We start from the raw sequence: 17,800 nt of genomic DNA on the forward strand, positions 1-17,800 counted from the left end.
CTAAACTCCCAGAACCCAGGTTTTTGTGTAACCCCAGTCTGTAATGTGGTCTGAGTGAGTGAGAAGGACTTTGCACCCTGTTATCTGGAACTCTGTCAGATGCAGGTCATAGTTTGGTACCCCACAGATAGCCCTTATCAGGACTCCAATTCCATTACATTGGGTCATTGGACGTCCCCTGCAGCCTTGTGAGTGAAATGTCCCGACACAAATATGCCTCTCACGCAACAGTTTTGGAAACATTTGCAACTTAACTTTTCATATGAACGAGAAAGATTCTTTCTTGCTGGAATGAAACTTAAGATACGAAGGTTTCCAAAACCGTATCGCAAGCGGATTATTGATGTTTCTAAACGTTTCGGGAATGAAGTTCACATGGAGCCAGCTGGTCCATACCTTCAGCTGAGAACCGAAAGGGAGGCTGGCTGAGCCGCTCCACAGTGTGCTTGTGTTGCTCCCCCATGTTAGATTTCAGGATGCATTCTTGGAATAACTGGATCTGTAATCTGTAGTGAGACATTCTCTCAGGTCAAACGTTCTAATTCCTTGAGGATTTGAACTTTTCCCTAAGAGGCCTGTCCTGCATACAGACTCTGACCAGCATATTAGCAGAGTAAAGAAACTTCACAAATCAGGAAGTGAACATAAAGCAGAGTAGGGGATGTCCTATAGGTCAGTGGTTCTCAAACCTCTCTTCAGAGACCCTCAGATCTTTCGCAATTTTGTTGTAACTCTGAACTAGCTCACCTAATTCAACGGCTTGATGATTAGTTGACAAGTTGAATCAGGTGTGCTAGCTTTGAAATAGATCAAATACATGGAACAGCTGGGTATCCCCAAGGAGAGGTTTGAGAACCACTGCTATAGGCTAACCCTTTTCTGACATACTTAAATAACGCAGAAGGTTGTTACTAGCCTACAGAAGTCAATTTCATCTACCTATGGGAAGAAGCTGAAACTCAAACATGATGAACTCATCTCACCAGCCACCATTTTACCTTCAACTTGTTTTGACAGAATCCTCTTGAAGGGGTGGACATGTAAGATAAAGTGTAGAATACTGACAGCAGGGAATTATAACGTATTTATAAATGTTTATTTTCACACACAAACCATCAATAAAACACCATATGATGGAATTTCTTGTGGAAGAATGGTGTCGCATTCCTTCAATAGAGTTCTAAACAATTGTAGAATCTATGCCAAGGTGCATTGAAGCTGTTCTCACTTGTGGTGGCCCAAGCCCTATTAATACATTTTATGATGGTATTTCCTTTATTTTGTCAGTTACCTGCATGTTTAGTGTGAATATTTCTGAAGTACATGTCACCTGTCTGGTCTTGAAGGGCTAGAACAGGCATTCAAACTGGGTGAAGATGGCACGGCGTGCCCTGGGCTGGTGATACTTTACTGGTAGGTGGTGACAGGGCCCCAAAGAACCCTCTTGAACAGGGGGTAGTCAGTGAAGAACAGACAGGCCAGGCTGGGCCCGACCCCTACCTCCCTGCAATGTCATCCATGTAGGACACAAAGTCCACCTGCAGCGGCACCAGCTTGGATACAATGTAGCTGTGGACAGGACAGATTAACAGAGGAACAGCGCTTGGCTAGAACAAATTGATGCCCGTTCCCCCATGGCCATCAGTCTCCCAGTCTGACCAAGCGGGACTGCATGATGGCTCCCAGGGCATGGATGAAGCCTACCATGGCCAGGGTGGGGGGAACACATGCTTGTACAGCCCCACCCAGTGGCCAGACGTATGCATTAAGTTGGGAGGCAGGAATTGAAAGTCGTAGTTGCGCCTGTAGTGAACACAATCACATCCACCTAGCAAACACACAACTAGACAGGTTAATTAGGGTGTGTGTATTAGTGGAGGCTCCTCAGAGGAGGAACGGGAGGACCTTCATAAAAATAGTGAAACATAACAAAATGTATCCTTTTTAAACAAAACTATACTAAATATATTCACGTCACCAAATAACTGATTAAAACACACTGTTTTGTAATGAAGGGCTATAGTAGCCTCAACAGCACTTTGTAGGGTAGCACCAGGATGTAGCCGGAGGACATTTATTTTCCATCCTCTTCTGGATACATTGACTTCAATACAAAACCTAGGAGGCTCATGGTTTTCACCCCCTTCCATAGACTTACACAGTAATTATGACGAGTACCGGAAGATGTCCTCCAACCTATCAGAGCTCTTGCAGCATGAACTGACATGTTGTGAATCTAATGAAAGGATCAGAGAATGAATCTAGTACTGAAAGAATAAGCTACACTAGCACTGCAGTGCATAAAATGTGTTGAGTAGGTGACTCAATGAAAGAGAAAGACAATAGGTGAACAGTTTTGAACAAATTAATTTTGTTAACTTTTTTAACTTTCACTTACGCTAGCTAATGCAGTTAATGTAGCCTATTCAACAACCTGACTCAGAGAGGAATGACATTTATGTCAGATAGCTGGCTAAGTCTATACAACAGTCTTTGCTTTCGTTTTTTTTCATTTATTGCCAACGGGACCTGCTGATGTAACTGCTAAACTGCTTGCTGTACACTGTACAGCATGACTCTACACATGGATTGGGATTGTGGGTTTACTAAAGCGGTACTATAGTTGCTATGTTGACTATGATGTTAGCTAATATGGTGACAACGATATAGGCTGTGAGTATTGGTTATGGTATGATGTTTTGTTTTTTTGCCTGGTCACAGACAGCTGTTGTGTTGTGCACTGAAGTCCACAAGCGAAGGGAAAATGTGAGAGGAGGGGAGCGCATAGATGCTGTTTGTATGGCTACTATGAAAAAGTGAACTGTGTGCGCGGGTGATCAGGGGTGTATTCATTCCACCAATTCTGTTGCAAAAAGTTTCTTAAACGGAAGCAAATGGATAGAAACGGGGATGGACCTACCTGAATTCGTCCAATATAAACTTTTTTTAGTTGCAAAACTTTCTGTAACGTTTTGCAACTGTTTGAAAATTAAACTCTAGATCAGCTAGATGCAGGCAAGTGTGTGCAAGGCAGTATTGAATGTTTCACTGTCTGTCAACTTGATTACTCCAATTTGTCTCTCGACCTACACTAAACTTTAATTTGTAGGCTAGGTTCCAACAACCTCATGATGGGTATAGGGCAAATTTGAGTAAGGTTTAGCCTACTACATCAATCAATGTTACATTAAGCTGAGTGAATGGAATATGAATGACAGTCATCCAATAGGCTGTAATAGAAGTAAGGCCATGCTCACAAAAAAGGAAACAGTCTTCACTAATCTAAAACAGCACTGATCGTTTAAGAGTATGAGGGTATGTGTATGTGAGCATGTGTGTTTCTGTGTGTGTGTGTGTGTGCTTATGCGTGTGTATGTTTGTTGGTGTCTGTGTGTGTCCACCACACTCCCATCCTCAAACACCACACTGGAGCCTCTGATCTGTTGGACATTGGGTTTGACCATGACTCCACCAATCAAGATCTTATTGGGAAGCTCATCATTGATCACTGGAATCGTACTGTACAACCTAGAAGAGAGGAGAGAATGTATTCATGTATTGTATACACACACACACACAATGTACACCCTGAACCCCAAACACAGTTAAGTCCACATGTGTGTGTGTGTGTGCACATGGTGTGGTCATGTATGGCGTTGAGTTTCTTCTCTGCGAACCAGCTGAGCCAGTTGGCAATGCGACAATCTGAATCTGACCCGTATCAGTGGTTACCTGCTCTGAATCTGACCCTGTATCAGTGGTTACCTGCTCTGAATCTGACCTGTATCAGTTGTTAGTTACCTGCTCGGCCACCCGGCTGGACTCCACAGCGATGTCTCCTCCAGAGTTGCTGATGCCGATCACCACCACCCTCTTCCAATGGAGTTCCTCTGGACCCTTATAGTCCCAACCGTGATAGTACTTCCCCTCAAACAACTCATTACCTGAAACACACAGGAGAACTTCCCAATCTATTATTCTATTGATACAGTCAGAAGATAGTCTCAGTTCTGAGAATGGTTCAAGGAGTTTTTTTCTTACCATAGTGCTTGCTCTAGGGGTCTAGGCCAGGATATTGTAAAGTACTTTGCTACAAAAAATATTTGTATTTGCTGATTGGTTGAGTGATTCATACTGCTGACCTGAGAAGTCTTTAAGTGGAAGGTGTGGGTAGGAGTAGTGACCAGAGCAGACAATGACAGAGTCAAACATGTGTCTCCCATCCTGTCCCTCCCTGTTCTGTCACCACCTCCCACTGGCCTGAATGACTGAAGTCTGAAACGCACACAATCAACCAACCTTGAACCGACCAACCAACCCATTATTCCCCATAATTGGGTTTGTAAAGTCACCCTGCTGTCACCTGGAAGTGGATGTGCAGCAGCAGTTTAAAGAGTTCAGCATAGAGCCTGAAGTACTGCAGGATACGGGAGTGGTGCATGTAGTTGGGGTAGTCAGCTGGGATGGGGAAGTCGCTGAAACACATCATCTCCTTGGAGATATTGATGAGTGAATGGTAGATATTGGCTTTATTTATTGGGCTCAGAAACATCTCACTCTCTGTGAGATGATTAGGTCAATTCAACCATGAAAGGGACTGTCTCACCTATTTATAATCATTACATTATGTTTGCTGCACGAGGCACAACAGTGTGGTAACGTGATATACATACAGTATATTATACACACACTGAGTGTACAAAATAATGCTCTTTCCATGACAGATTGACCAAGTGAATCCAGGAGAAAGCTATGGTGCCGTATTGATGTCACTTGTTAAATCCTCTTTAGGTTAAAGAGAGATGTTTAAGCCTTGAGACATGGATTGTGTATGTGTGCCATTTAAAACTTCTTCAGGCTAGGGTCCTTTTTTCAGAATTTCCGCCTGACTGACGGGCCCAAAGTAAACTGCCTGTTACTCAGGCCCAAAAGCCTGGATACACATATAATTGGTAGCATTGGATAAAAAACACTTTGTAGTTTGTAGAAATGTTAAAATAATGTATGAGACTATAACACAATTGATATGGCAGGCAAAAATCCAAAGAAAAACCAACCAGAATTATTTTTGGGGAGCTCTCAGGCTATTCTTATAATGGAAAGCTATGGGTTCTATGTAATTCCAGCTCCCAGATTGCAAGTGTCCAGAGCATAGAGGCGCTACCAGGAGACAGGCCAGTACATCAGGAGACGTGGAGAAGGCCGTAGGAGGGCAACAACCCAGCAGCAGGACCGCTACCTCCGCCTTTGTGCAATAAGGAGGACTGCCAGAGCCCTGCAAAATGACCTCCAGCAGGCCACAAATGTGCATGATGGCCTGAACAAATCTGCAAATGTACTGTATATCTCGGTCTCTGGTCCCAGACCTTAAAAAGCCCCCCAATGTCATCAATGCTCTCAAAGCAGGTGGGCTCCAGACCGTCATCCAGACAGCTCTTGATGCTGGTCAGACCTGAGCGACCTGCCCGATCACGGCTACTGTACACACACACGATGGAACGACAGACAGACAGAGAAAGAGAGAGATGGTTATTATAGTTGGAAGTGCCATTGGAATAACTACACCCAATACACGCAAGATACAATATCACACTTACTTCTGTCCATGCACGCCATCACACCTGTCAACTTGGAGCGAGACTGAGGAACCCTGACCTGCAAAGGCAGGAGAGGGTCTTGGCCAGACCAGATCCTCTGATTAGTTAGTGGGGAGTGCAATATCTCTGGGGGATGGTCACGAAGAATGTCCAGCTAGGAGCCAAAGTTCATGACTTATTGACTATAGGCCGTGGTGGGGGGATGGGCAGTGGAGTGAGGTGTGATTGTAAACCCTATTTTAACCCTGCAGGAGTGGCTCTGTTTACTGAGTAATTTACACTTCTCTGAAGGCACTGTTTCTTTAGAACTTCACTGGTTGGCTTTTCAATCCATACACCATTATAAATCAATGATTATCTTAGAGACCTAAAAATATGGTAGCATTATTGGACCACTTTTGTTGCCATGAACTATAGCGACCGTTTGCAGAACTACAATGCTGACATGGGGCTCCCAAGTGGCGCAGTGGTCTAAGGCACTGCATCTCAGTACTTGAAGCGTCACTACAGACACCCTGGTTTCATTCCAGGCTGTATCACAACCGGCAGTGATTGAGAGTCCCATAGGGCGACGCACAATTGACCCAGCGCCATCCGGGTTTGGCCAGTGTAGGCAGTTATTGTAAATAAAGGTTACATTTGAAATAAAATATAAACATGGAACTGAGCTACAACACATCATCAACCATCTGGAAAACAAAAATTCACGGTACTCGCCAGGGAGAGGAGGGCAGGCATAGTCATAGTCAGCTGCAATCTGACTACCACCACCACTTGTGTCCATAGCTGACATCCACCTCCTGTTCCCAGTCGAGCACTTGCGCGATCAAAAGGAGATATCGAGACTACAGGCTCTTCGACCAGTCGTTCCCTGTCTTAATGCTAGCACGGCCTTTTGGTGTTAAGTAGAATGTTGGTCGAGCTAAAATGCAGGCTACAGACGAAGATGCTCCCACGTAAAATAGTTGAGTCAGGGCCCTCATCTCTTCTAATTTCTCTCACCCAGCTGTCACTCAAAGTCGTATCCTTTGGGAAGTTGTGAACGCTGAGGAATGGATGTTTTTGTTTGTTGTTGGAGCAAAAAGGGGCACTACAGTAACATCGGCGAGAGGATTTTGTCGCCATTACGCTAGCTTGCAAACTCTGCGCTGTTGCTAGCGACGGAACATAAACCGGAACATAAATAAAGTGGCTTTGTTAAACTTCCGGTCTACAAACCCGGATGCGTGAAGAAGCCTATTTTAACACGAACTACCGGTCAATTACCTGACTAACTATACACGTTTTTCAGAATATAGCTGTCATTGTTACTGTAGTCTGCACATCTTTTTTTTTTTTTTTTTACACCTTTCACAACCCCTGTTCCGATTTTGTTGTCAAATTATATTTGCTTCCATTTAATAAATAAAAAAGTTATGATAATAATTTATCTTATTTCTTATTTTGGGGACGTGGTCCAATTCGTACAACTCAGCAGTGTATTGTCTTGTCTAAATAAATAAATCCATCTGTGCTCCAATTTGCCCATGTTTCTTGGAGATCCTGAATGGCTTTGTGATAGTATACTCTCAGCTCTGTGGTATTAAGCACATTCATGACTGTTTTATAACACATCAAATTAATGTCACTTTACTTAAGGTGTCTATGCACACTCGCAATGGCATATGACATGGTTATGACACCCATCATTCCATTCAATGTAATAATGTGACAATAGTTTGGTAAATTATTTAACGCCCTGTATGTAGACACTTATGTAGCATGTAATAACATTTAATATAAGTTGTCATGCAGGCTGTGTAATAGCAGTTGTTATCAACTGTTGCTATTAGAGCATATGACAACAGGATGAACAGTAATCTAAAAAGTCCCATAACTTGTTTTATGACATCTTATGCTGTTACTCATAACTATTAAAAACTATTTATGACAAATGTTGTAATGTGTTATATAGCTGTTATAAGGGCTTTATGAATGCATGAATAATGACACTTATAGTAAAGTGTTACCTATTTGCTCATGGCCCTGCCTAAACCAAACAACTTGTTTTTTAAATTATATGACCAAAAAATACAGTGGGGCAAAAAAGTATTTAGTCAGCCACCAATTGTGCATGTTCTCCCACTTAAAAAGATGAGAGAGGCCTTTTTAGGATCTTTGATGAATTTATTTGCAAATTATGGTGGAAAATAAGTTTTTGGTCAATAACAAAAGTTTATCTCAATACTTTGTTACATATCTCAATACTTTGTTACCCTTTGTTGGCAACGACAGAGGTCAAACGTTTTCTGTAAGTCTTCACAAGGTTTTCACACACTGTTGCTGGTATTTTGGCCCATTCCTCCATGCAGATCTCCTCTAGAGCAGTGATGTTTTGGGGCTGTTGCTGGGCAACACGGACTTTCAACTCCCTCCAAAGATTTTATATGGGGTTGAGATCTGGAGACTGGCTAGGCCACTCCAGGACCTTGAAATGCTTCTTACGAAGCCACTCCTTTGTTGCCCGGGCGGTGTGTTTGGGATCATTGTCCTGCTGAAAGACCCAGCCACGTTTCATCTTCAATGCCCTTGCTGATGGAAGGAGGTTTTCACTCAAAATCTCACGATACATGGCCCCATTCATTCTGTCCTTTACACGGATCAGTCGTCCTGGTCCCTTTGCAGAAAAACAGCCCCAACGCATGATGTTTCCACCCCCATGCTTCACAGTAGGTATGGTGTTCTTTGGATGCAACTCAGCATTTGTTGTCCTCCAAACACGACGAGTTGAGTTTTTACCAAAAATGTATATTTTGGTTTCATCTGACCATATGACATTCTCCCAATCTTCTTCTGGATCATCCAAATGCTCTCTAGCAAACTTCAGACGGGCCTGGACATGTACTGGCTTAAGCAGGGGGACACGTCTGGCACTGCAGGATTTGAGTCCCTGGCGGCGTAGTGTGTTACTGATGGTAGGCTTTGTTTGGTCCCAGCTCTCTGCAGGTCATTCACTAGGTCCCCCCGTGTGGTTCTGGGATTTTTGCTCACCGTTCTTGTGATCATTTTGACCCCACGGGGTGAGATCTTGCGTGGAGCCCGATCGAGGGAGATTATCAGTGGTCTTGTATGGCTTCCATTTCCTAATAATTGCTCCCACAGTTGATTTTCTTCAAACCAAGCTGCTTACCTATTGCAGATTCAGTCTTCCCAGCCTGGTGCAGATCTACAATTTTGTTTCTTGTGTCCTTTGACAGCTCTTTGGTCTTGGCCATAGTTGAGTTTGGAGTGTGACTGTTTGAGGTTGTGGACAGGTGTCTTTTATACTGATAACAAGTTCAAACAGGTGCCATTAATACAGGTAACGAGTGGAGGACAGAGGAGCCTCTTAAAGAAGAAGTTAGAGGTCTGTGAGAGCCAGAAATCTTGCTTGTTTGTAGGTGACCAAATACTTATTTTCCACCATAATTTGCAAATAAATTAATAAAAAATCCTACAATGTGATTTTCTGGATTTTTTTTCTCTCATTTTGTCTGTCATAGTTGAAGTGTACCTATGATGAAAATTACAGGCCTCTCTCATATTTTTAAGTGGGAGAACTTGCACAATTGGTGGCTGACTAAATACTTTTTTGCCCCACTGTATTCAATTTAATTTGGAACGGCAAGCCATAAAAAAGTAAATGGGCCTATTTAAAGTGCATTCAGAAAGTATTCAGACCCATTTACTTTTTCCACATTTTGTTATGTTACAGCCTTATTATAGCAGCATACCACCCTGCATACCACTGCTGGCTTGCTTCTGAAGCTAAGCAGGGTTGGTCCTGGTCTGTCCCTGGATGGGAGACCAGATGCTGCTGGAAGTGGTGTTGGAGGGCCAGTAGGAGGCACTCTTTCCTCTGTTCCAAAAAATATCCCAATGCAAGGGCAGTGATTGGGGACACTACCCTGTGTAGGGTGCTGTCTTTCGGATGGGACGTTAAACGGGTGTCCTGACTCTCTGAGGTCATTAAAAGATCCCATGGCACTTATCGTAAGAGTAGGGGTGTTAACCCCGGTGTCCTGGCTAAATTCCCAATCTGGCCCTCAAACCATCACGGTCACCTAATAATCCCCAGTTTACAATTGGCTCATTCATCCCCCTCCTCTCCCCTGTAACTATTCCCCAGGTCGTTGCTGTAAATGAGAACGTGTTCTCAGTCAACTTACCTGGTAAAATGAGAATTTATCGATGAGTGGGTAACACGCCACTACCATCCGTTCTATTGGCCAAGGTGCAATCACGGGAGTATAAACTGGACGATCTCCGTTCGAGACTATCCTACAAATGGGACAATAAAAACTGTAATATCTTATGTTTCACTGAATCGGGGCTGAACGATGACATGGATAATATACAGTGAGCAGGGTTTTCCATGCATCAGCAAGACCGAACAGCTACATCTGGTAAGACGTGGACTACAGGAAAATGAGGGCCGAACATGCCCCCATTCACATTGACGGGCCTGTAGCGGAGCGGGTCGAGAGTTTCACATCACCAACAATCTATCATGGTCCAAACACACCAAGACAGTCGTGAAGAGGGCACGGCAACACCTTTTCCCCTCAGGAAACTGAAAAGATTTGGCATGGTTCTCCAGATTCTCAAAAAGTTATACAGCTGGGGGATTGGAGGGACGCCATGTGCGACTGACGTGTTTTCCGTTTGCTCCCGTGGTATTTTTAAAGTTTATGTGAATTTTCCAAATGTCAGTATGTCGACGAAACATAAGGCCAAAAGCATGACTTTGAGAAAACCCGGCCTACAAGACACACTCTCATCACCGCCCTCCCCTGAGCCTGACGGCCCGGGGACTGATACTTTACCCGGGGGGGCGGCTTGGCCTGGCGGCGCTGAAGTGAACATTCTCGAGGCCATCAAACTACTACGGTCTGAGATAGTTGAAATGAAAACGGAGGTGGTTGCTACGATTGAGGCCCGAATAAAGGAGGTTTCTGATACTTTAAAAGCAGATCTAACCATCCTGCGGAACGAGACGGTGCCAGCAATCACATCACTCAAAACAATAATGGCGTCGCACACTACAACGATTGCAGCACTGGAGACCTTCTCGCTACAAATGTCTCCGACTTAACTACATCCCTGGAGGCTGACGTGAAACGCCTAGCTGCGGATTTGAAAAAGGTGAAGGAGACCTGTGTAAGTTTAGAGGGATTCTCTCGCCGCAATGACATGAGACTTGTATCAGTCCCAGAGTCAGCGGAAATGCCTCGCGCCACGGATTTCGTTTCTGGGCTGCTGAAGGATGTTCTTGCCTTAGATGAAAAGCCCCTGATTGATTGTGCCCACCGGTCGCTGCGCCCAAATCCCCGAGATGGTGAGAGGCCCCGTGACATAATTCTTCGAGTGCACTTTTTCCATGAGAAGGTGGAGATTCTCCAACGAGCCCGCAATACCACTCTGAGCTTTCAAGGACAGAGCTTCTCCATCTACCAGGACTACTCCCCCACTGTTTCCAGGCAGCGCGCAGCTTTCGGACAGGCCAAACGACTACTTCGGGACCATCCAGGTGTGAAGTATGGACTGCGATTCCCGGCCGTTTATGGCTATCTCATGATGGTAAAGACTACACATTTGAATCTCCGGATGAGGCTCTCTCTCACATTCAACGTCACATCAAGAAGTCTTGAACTTGCTCATAGTTCAGCAACTGTTGCTTGCGAACTGTGGATAGTAAGTAACCCACCTGTGGTACAATTATGTTTAGCTACAACATGCTAATTTTGTATAGTTGGGGAGTTGGCGAACCCATTCAGGCTTATTTGATGTGATCTAATGTTTTGATCATCTAGTGTGCTTGCCTTACAAGCATTCAGTCATTTTAATTGCATTGTATTGAGGTTTTACTATACTCCTGTGTTTTCTAGGCTGTCTTGCTCACCTATTCAGTTTGTTTACATAGTGTCTCAGTGACTCAAAATATTCTTGGTTATTTGCTTACTGCATCCGTTTGCATTGACCCAGTAAACAGTAAATGCTTTCCAAGGCTACACGTTTTTTGGGGTCTTCACTTAAATTTTAAAAGTTCTGAGGTCATTTATGCCCAGCAAGCGTTCAACGTTGCGCACACGTAGTTTTTTGGTCTTGGTTGTAAGCTGTCTCAGCATTCAACTAGACAACTATTATAATAACTATTATAATTTTGATTGTCTTACTACGATTTCCTTACTTCAAATTAGGTTTTCGGCTGAGAGCCTTTATACATTTGATTTATTTGATTTATTTTATCTCTCAAATGCCTGTTATAAGACTGGGAATATAATTGTATACATCTACAAGTGGTGCTTTTGTAATTTCGTCTGCACAAGGGATTCACTTTAATTTTTTTTATTTAAAAAATGATTATCTCTTTTTGCTGTTTGATCCACTAACAAAACGCGACTTTAAAGAGTGGGACTGTGGGTTTAGGTTTAAGACCGCACTCTCACAGACATACTGTGCGAAGAGAACATGTTATATTTAGGCTTGTACCTCGTTTGGGGAGGTATTGTCTGGGATGGGGGGAGGGGGTGGGGGGAGGGGTTGAATTGTTCAGTTCTAATGTTGTCATTCTGTCTTTTTTGTTTTTTTTCTGTACTTTTTCCAAACATCTACCACCGTACATTATTACTCTGAGACAAGTTATTCTGGGGTTTTTGGGCGCTCATTGCTTTTCCATTCTATGCTCTAATGACAGGGTTGTATAACGGGAATGCCCAGAGGGGCCGAAACAATGCGATCAAGTACATTTCGTGGAACACCAAAGGGGTTAATAACCCAGTGAAGCGTAAGAGGGTGTTGACACACTTAAAGGGTTTGAATGCAAATGTTGCATTTCTACAAGAGACTCACTTGAGGACTGGTGAGCACTTTAGGATGCGTAGGGACTGGGTTGGTCAAGTGTTCCACTCTAACTTTCATAGTAAATCAAGAGGGGCTGCCATTTTGGTTGATAAAGCCACTCCCTTTGTAGCTTCTGAGGTTATCGCTGATCCTAAGGGACGATACGTCATAGTAACCGGTAAACTGTTTTCTACCCCTCTTGTTTTGGCTAGTGTTTATGCTCCCAATTGGGATGACACAAGTTTCATTTCTTCCTTTTTGTCTGCTATACCCAATTTAGATTCTCATTTGTTGATTTTAGGGGGGGGTTTCAACTGCAAAATGTCCCCAGTTCTTGACAAGTCCTCACGAACAACTACAGGCCCATCTAAATGTGCCCTACTTATTCAAGCCTTTCTTCAGAAATATGCCATGTTTGAGGCCTGGCGTTTCCTACATCCTACAGATAGACAGTATTCCTTTTATTCTCATGTTCATCAAACATACTCCCGGATTGATTACTTATTTTTGGACAAAAAACTTCTGCCTAACCTTCGGCAGTGTACTTACAAGAGTATTGTTATTTCTGACCATTCACCATTAGTGCTTGAACTAGAGTTTCCCCAGCGACCTCCTATGTGTTATCAATGGCGTCTTAACCCCATTTTACTCTCAGATAAGGAGTTTGTCAATTTCATTTCTTCTGAAATCACCTTATTCCTAGAAACTAATTCAACACCAGGTATGTCCTGCTCTACCATATGGAAGCATACCTACGTGGCCAAATTATTTCTTATACAGCCAACCAAAACAGAGTTCGCTCTCAGCGACTTCGGGACCTGAGCGAATCCATAGCCACATTGGATGAGAAGTATGCCACGGTTCCTTCCTCTGATCTGCATAAAGAGCGCCAACTACTCCAATCTGAATTTGATGAGCTTTCTACCAGGCAAGCTGAACAGTTACTCTTGCGAGCTCGGTACAGAGTGTATGAACAAGGCGACAAGGCCAGTAAACTCCTTGCACATCAGATCCGTAAATCTGAGGCCTCACGTTTAATCCCACAAATAAGGACCCCGTCTGGTGCCACCACAGTTATACATAAAGAGATCAATGATCAATTCAAACAATTTTACTCTGCGCTATACACCTCTGAATCCCTCAAGACCCTTTGCTGATTGATTCCTTCTTTAATGGCCTGAATATGCCTTCAATTGATACAGACACCCATGACTGTCTAGAAGAAGAATTTACACCTGAGGAGATTGCAACAGCAGTGTCCGCAATGAAAAGTGGTAAATCACCGGGTCCGGATGGTTTTCCAACCAAATTTTACAGGACGTTTTCTGGTCTGCTTTGCCCATTCTTGTCTCGACTATTTGCAGAGCGCCTTAATACCTCAAAGCTGCCGCCTAGTCTTTATCAGGCTTCAATTTCATTACTATTAAAAAAATGTATATATATTCTACTTAGAAAGCAGGATAAGGGATGCTCTTGAGCAGTGAGTTTCCATATACGTATCTAAGGAATCTCAAGTTTAGTTCAATTCTTCAGGGCAAATTCATTATGTGACTTTTTTTTTTACTTTATAGATTCAAATAGGGTGTGGAGTGTCTAGGTCTCCTGCCTTACATGAATAGACACTCAAGCCTCTTCAGAGAGGTTTTCATCTACGCTGAGAAGCCTCTTTTGGCCAATGACATAGCTTCCCTCTTAAAAGCAGAGCACTCCCCACCTGGTACCAATCAAAGAACAATAGAGAGAAGAGGCATATGTTTCTGGAGGGACTGGCTGCTGGAGGTGGAAGGTTAGATGCAAAACCATGATCATTGAAGTAACATGGCCCACATCAATAAAATATAACACCTAATCACTCTAACAACTATGGGACAGCATTTTGTAGCCTTATTCTTCCATGAGCCCCCTAAGAACGTAATAGAAAAATTAAATCCCAAACTACTTTCACTTAGAGTATCATGTTCTCAAATAAGTGTTACTTATGGACTTTAATGTCCAACTCTTATTTTTTCAGGGGGGGAACACATACCCTTTAACCATGGAGAAGGTTTCATTTTCACTTTGGGTGCTTCAGCATTCCTAGGCTGGGATTGCCAGTGGAGCCACAGCTACAGTTCTCTCTGCAACCGCACGGCAAGCGGTACCGGAGCACCAAGTCTAGGTCCAAGAGGCTTCTAAATAGATTCTACCCCCAAGCCATGAGACTACTGAACATCTAATCAAATGGCTACCCAGACTATTTGCTGCTACTCTATTTTCTATGCAGTCACTTCAATATCTTTAATACCTACATGTATATATTACCTCGACTAACCGGTGCCCCCGCACATTGACTCTGTACCGGTATCCCCTGTATATAGCCTCGCTATTGTTATTTTACTACTGCTCTTTAATTATTTGTTACTTTTATTTCTTGTAGTTTTTTAAAACTGCATTGTTGGTTAAGGGCTTGTAAGTAAGCATTTCACTGTAAGGTCTACTACACCTGTTGTATTCGGTGCATGTGACAAATACAATTTGATTTAAAGGGAATTCATTTTAGGGGAATTATCCAAAATGTTTCTTGCATGACTACCTAGTAAATTGGGAAGACTGCAGCCAATGTTAATTGGTGATGTGTCCCAAAATGATTGATAATATGAAAGTTTCCGACAGGATTGTCCATCAGCAAAAAAAAGTTGTCGTGAAAGTTTTCAAAAACATTACAACCAATCATAATCAATTGGACACAGTAATGCATAATGCAGCTTTTATATTTTAATAAATGTATGATTTCTTAGTGGGTAAACTGAGCATTATGCAAAGTAGTTAAGTCATGTATGTCAAGGGACTATGTTACAATGTCTGCAATGTTAACACAAATAAATCTTACAGTAAATATGGACATTTCATTTACATGTAATGGCAATAAAAACAGACACCGTAGTTGGTACATAGGCCGTGGTGCAGCAAGTTTGAGGGTAGTGGAGAAGCACTAGTGGGACTTTTTGAGTGACTGAGGGCAGAAAAGGATATCAGGGTGCCCGGGAACTTGAAGCTGCTGATCATCTCCATGTCAATGTAAAGTAGAGGGGAGAATTGTAAACGGGGGGGGTCTACACACTGTGAACAATTTAGACTAAGGATGCATTGAGATACTGATCTTTCATTACCAGGACAGGAAAACAGGGACAAAAGGGGGCTGTAATGAGAAGAGTAATTACTAGCAATAAAAAGGTTTTGTTTATAAATGTATGTTCTAACAGGGATGATGTGTGCTAAATTGAGAAGCTGGAATTTGAGTCCTATACTCAAAGTAAGCACTAAGGACTGTCATTCTAAATCCGACCATCACCCCTGGTGAGACAAAACCGCGACTCGTCAGTGAAGAGCACTTTTTGTCAGTCCTGTCTGGTCCAGCGACGGTGGATTTGTGCCCATAGGTGACGTTGTTGCCTGTGATGTCTGATGAGGACCTGCCTTACAACAGGCTTTCAAGCCCTCAGTCCAGCCTCTCTCAGCCTACTGCAGACAGTCTGAGCACTGATGGAGGGATTGTGCGTCCCAACTCTGGAAGTTGTTGTTGCCGTCCTATACCTGTCCCGCAGGTGTGATGTTCGGATGTACCAATCCTATGCAGGTGTTCTTACACGTGGTCTGCGACGGCGAAGACGATCAGCTGTCCATCCTGTCTCCCTGTAGCGCTGTCTCACAGTACAGACATTGCAATTTATTGCCCTGGCCACATCTGCAGTCCTCATGCCTCCTTGCAGCATGCCTAAGGCACGCTTAAGCAGATGAGCAGGGACCCTGGGCATCTTTCTTTTGGTGTTTTTCAGAGTCAGTCAAAGGCCTCTTTTAGTCCTAGGTTTTCATGACTGTGACCTTAATTGCCTACCGTCTGTAAGCTGTTAGTCTTAATGACCATTCTACAGGTGTATGTTCATTAATTGTCTATGGTTCAATGAACAAGCATGGGAAACAGTGTTTAAACCCTTTACAATGAAGATCTGTGAAGTTATTTGGATTTTTACAAATTATCTTTGGAAGACAGGGTCCTGAAAAAGGGACATTTCTTTTTTTGCTGAGTTTATATTGATTTGAGAATGTTTATAACTGTATAAATACATTGGGAGTAGTGACTAGTCTGTAGGCGTTAGATGGCAAATGTATCTGTAGCAGGAGGCGAGGTGTTTGAGACAATGTTTACATAGGGCTGTTAAGTGGGATGGAACATGACTGCAGTGGAGATCTGTGGGGGCTCATAATTAAGATCATGGTGAGAGTAGAAGAGATAGTGGTGGTATTTCAGACACTATGGTCAACTTTTAAGAAACCTTTGACTCAGAGTTTTGTTAAGTTGAATATTCTTCCCAACTCATTAATCTCTTTGCCAATTTCTAACAGCCGGCGAACACTTGACAGATTACATGCAGGAGTTATGCTCACGACAGTCACTGTAGGAGCCGTAATTGAAGGAGGCTATAGGCATGGCCCATGTTAGTAGTAGCAGGGGTTACTTTAGTAGCAATGTTGGGATATCAGTTTATGAGGACTCGTGCCACATGGATTGGTAACTGGGAGACCGATGGGAGTACAGGGGAGGCTGTTTTTCAAATGTCACAAATTAGTGATCTTGCCATAATAGGAAAGTCTATGTTGTCAGGGAATGACCCATGTGTTGCAGTGTGTATATCCTCAGGTGAAAGCAGAGATAACCAAGGGCACTGGCTGAATTCTGGAGATTGAGTGTACATCCTGATGCACCAGGTGGGGGTGTTGGGACAGCGTTGGTTTGGTCCACACACAGTACTTCTTATAACAGCTGCAGAGGTAAAGATCGTCATGTCTCTCCTTGGTGGTTGCATAGTTCTCACTTGAAGTGAGGTCCAGCTGCATAATGGGTGAGCTTGAAGACACCATGACAGAGGAAGCGGAGTGAAAGAGAGAGAGACTAGTGGGAGCCACTTTGAACATCGTAGTTGGGTTGGAGTTAGCTGCTTTATTGCCCCAGCCGCGAACTCAGGCTCTGGGTGTAGTTATTCCGACCCTCTCTGCCTAGTCATCGCCATTTTACCTGCTGTTGTTGTGTTAGCTGTTAGCTGATTAGCTGTTGCTGTCTCACCTGTTGTCTTAGCTAGCTCTCCCAATCAATTCCTGCGATTACTTTATGCCTCGCTGAATGTCTCTCTCAAATGTCAATATGCCTTGTATACTGTTGTTCAGGTTAGTTATCATTGTTTTAGTTTATAATAGAGCCCCTAGTTCCACTCTTCATACTTCTGACGCCTCCTTTGTCCCACCTCCCACACATGCGGTGACCTCACCCATTATAACCAGCATGTCCAGAGATACAATCTCTCTTA

The 17,800-nt window shown here is 43.3% G+C and overlaps 1 pseudogene; it reads right to left on the reverse strand.

The window, feature by feature from the left end:
• Positions 1-1,074: 1,074 nt before the first annotated feature.
• The window catches only part of LOC129869685 (flavin-containing monooxygenase 5-like), a 46,937-nt pseudogene continuing 30,211 nt past the window's right edge, over positions 1,075-17,800 (reverse strand).

This window comes from Salvelinus fontinalis, chromosome 14 (assembly GCF_029448725.1).
Source record: "Salvelinus fontinalis isolate EN_2023a chromosome 14, ASM2944872v1, whole genome shotgun sequence".
NCBI lineage: Eukaryota > Metazoa > Chordata > Actinopteri > Salmoniformes > Salmonidae > Salvelinus > Salvelinus fontinalis.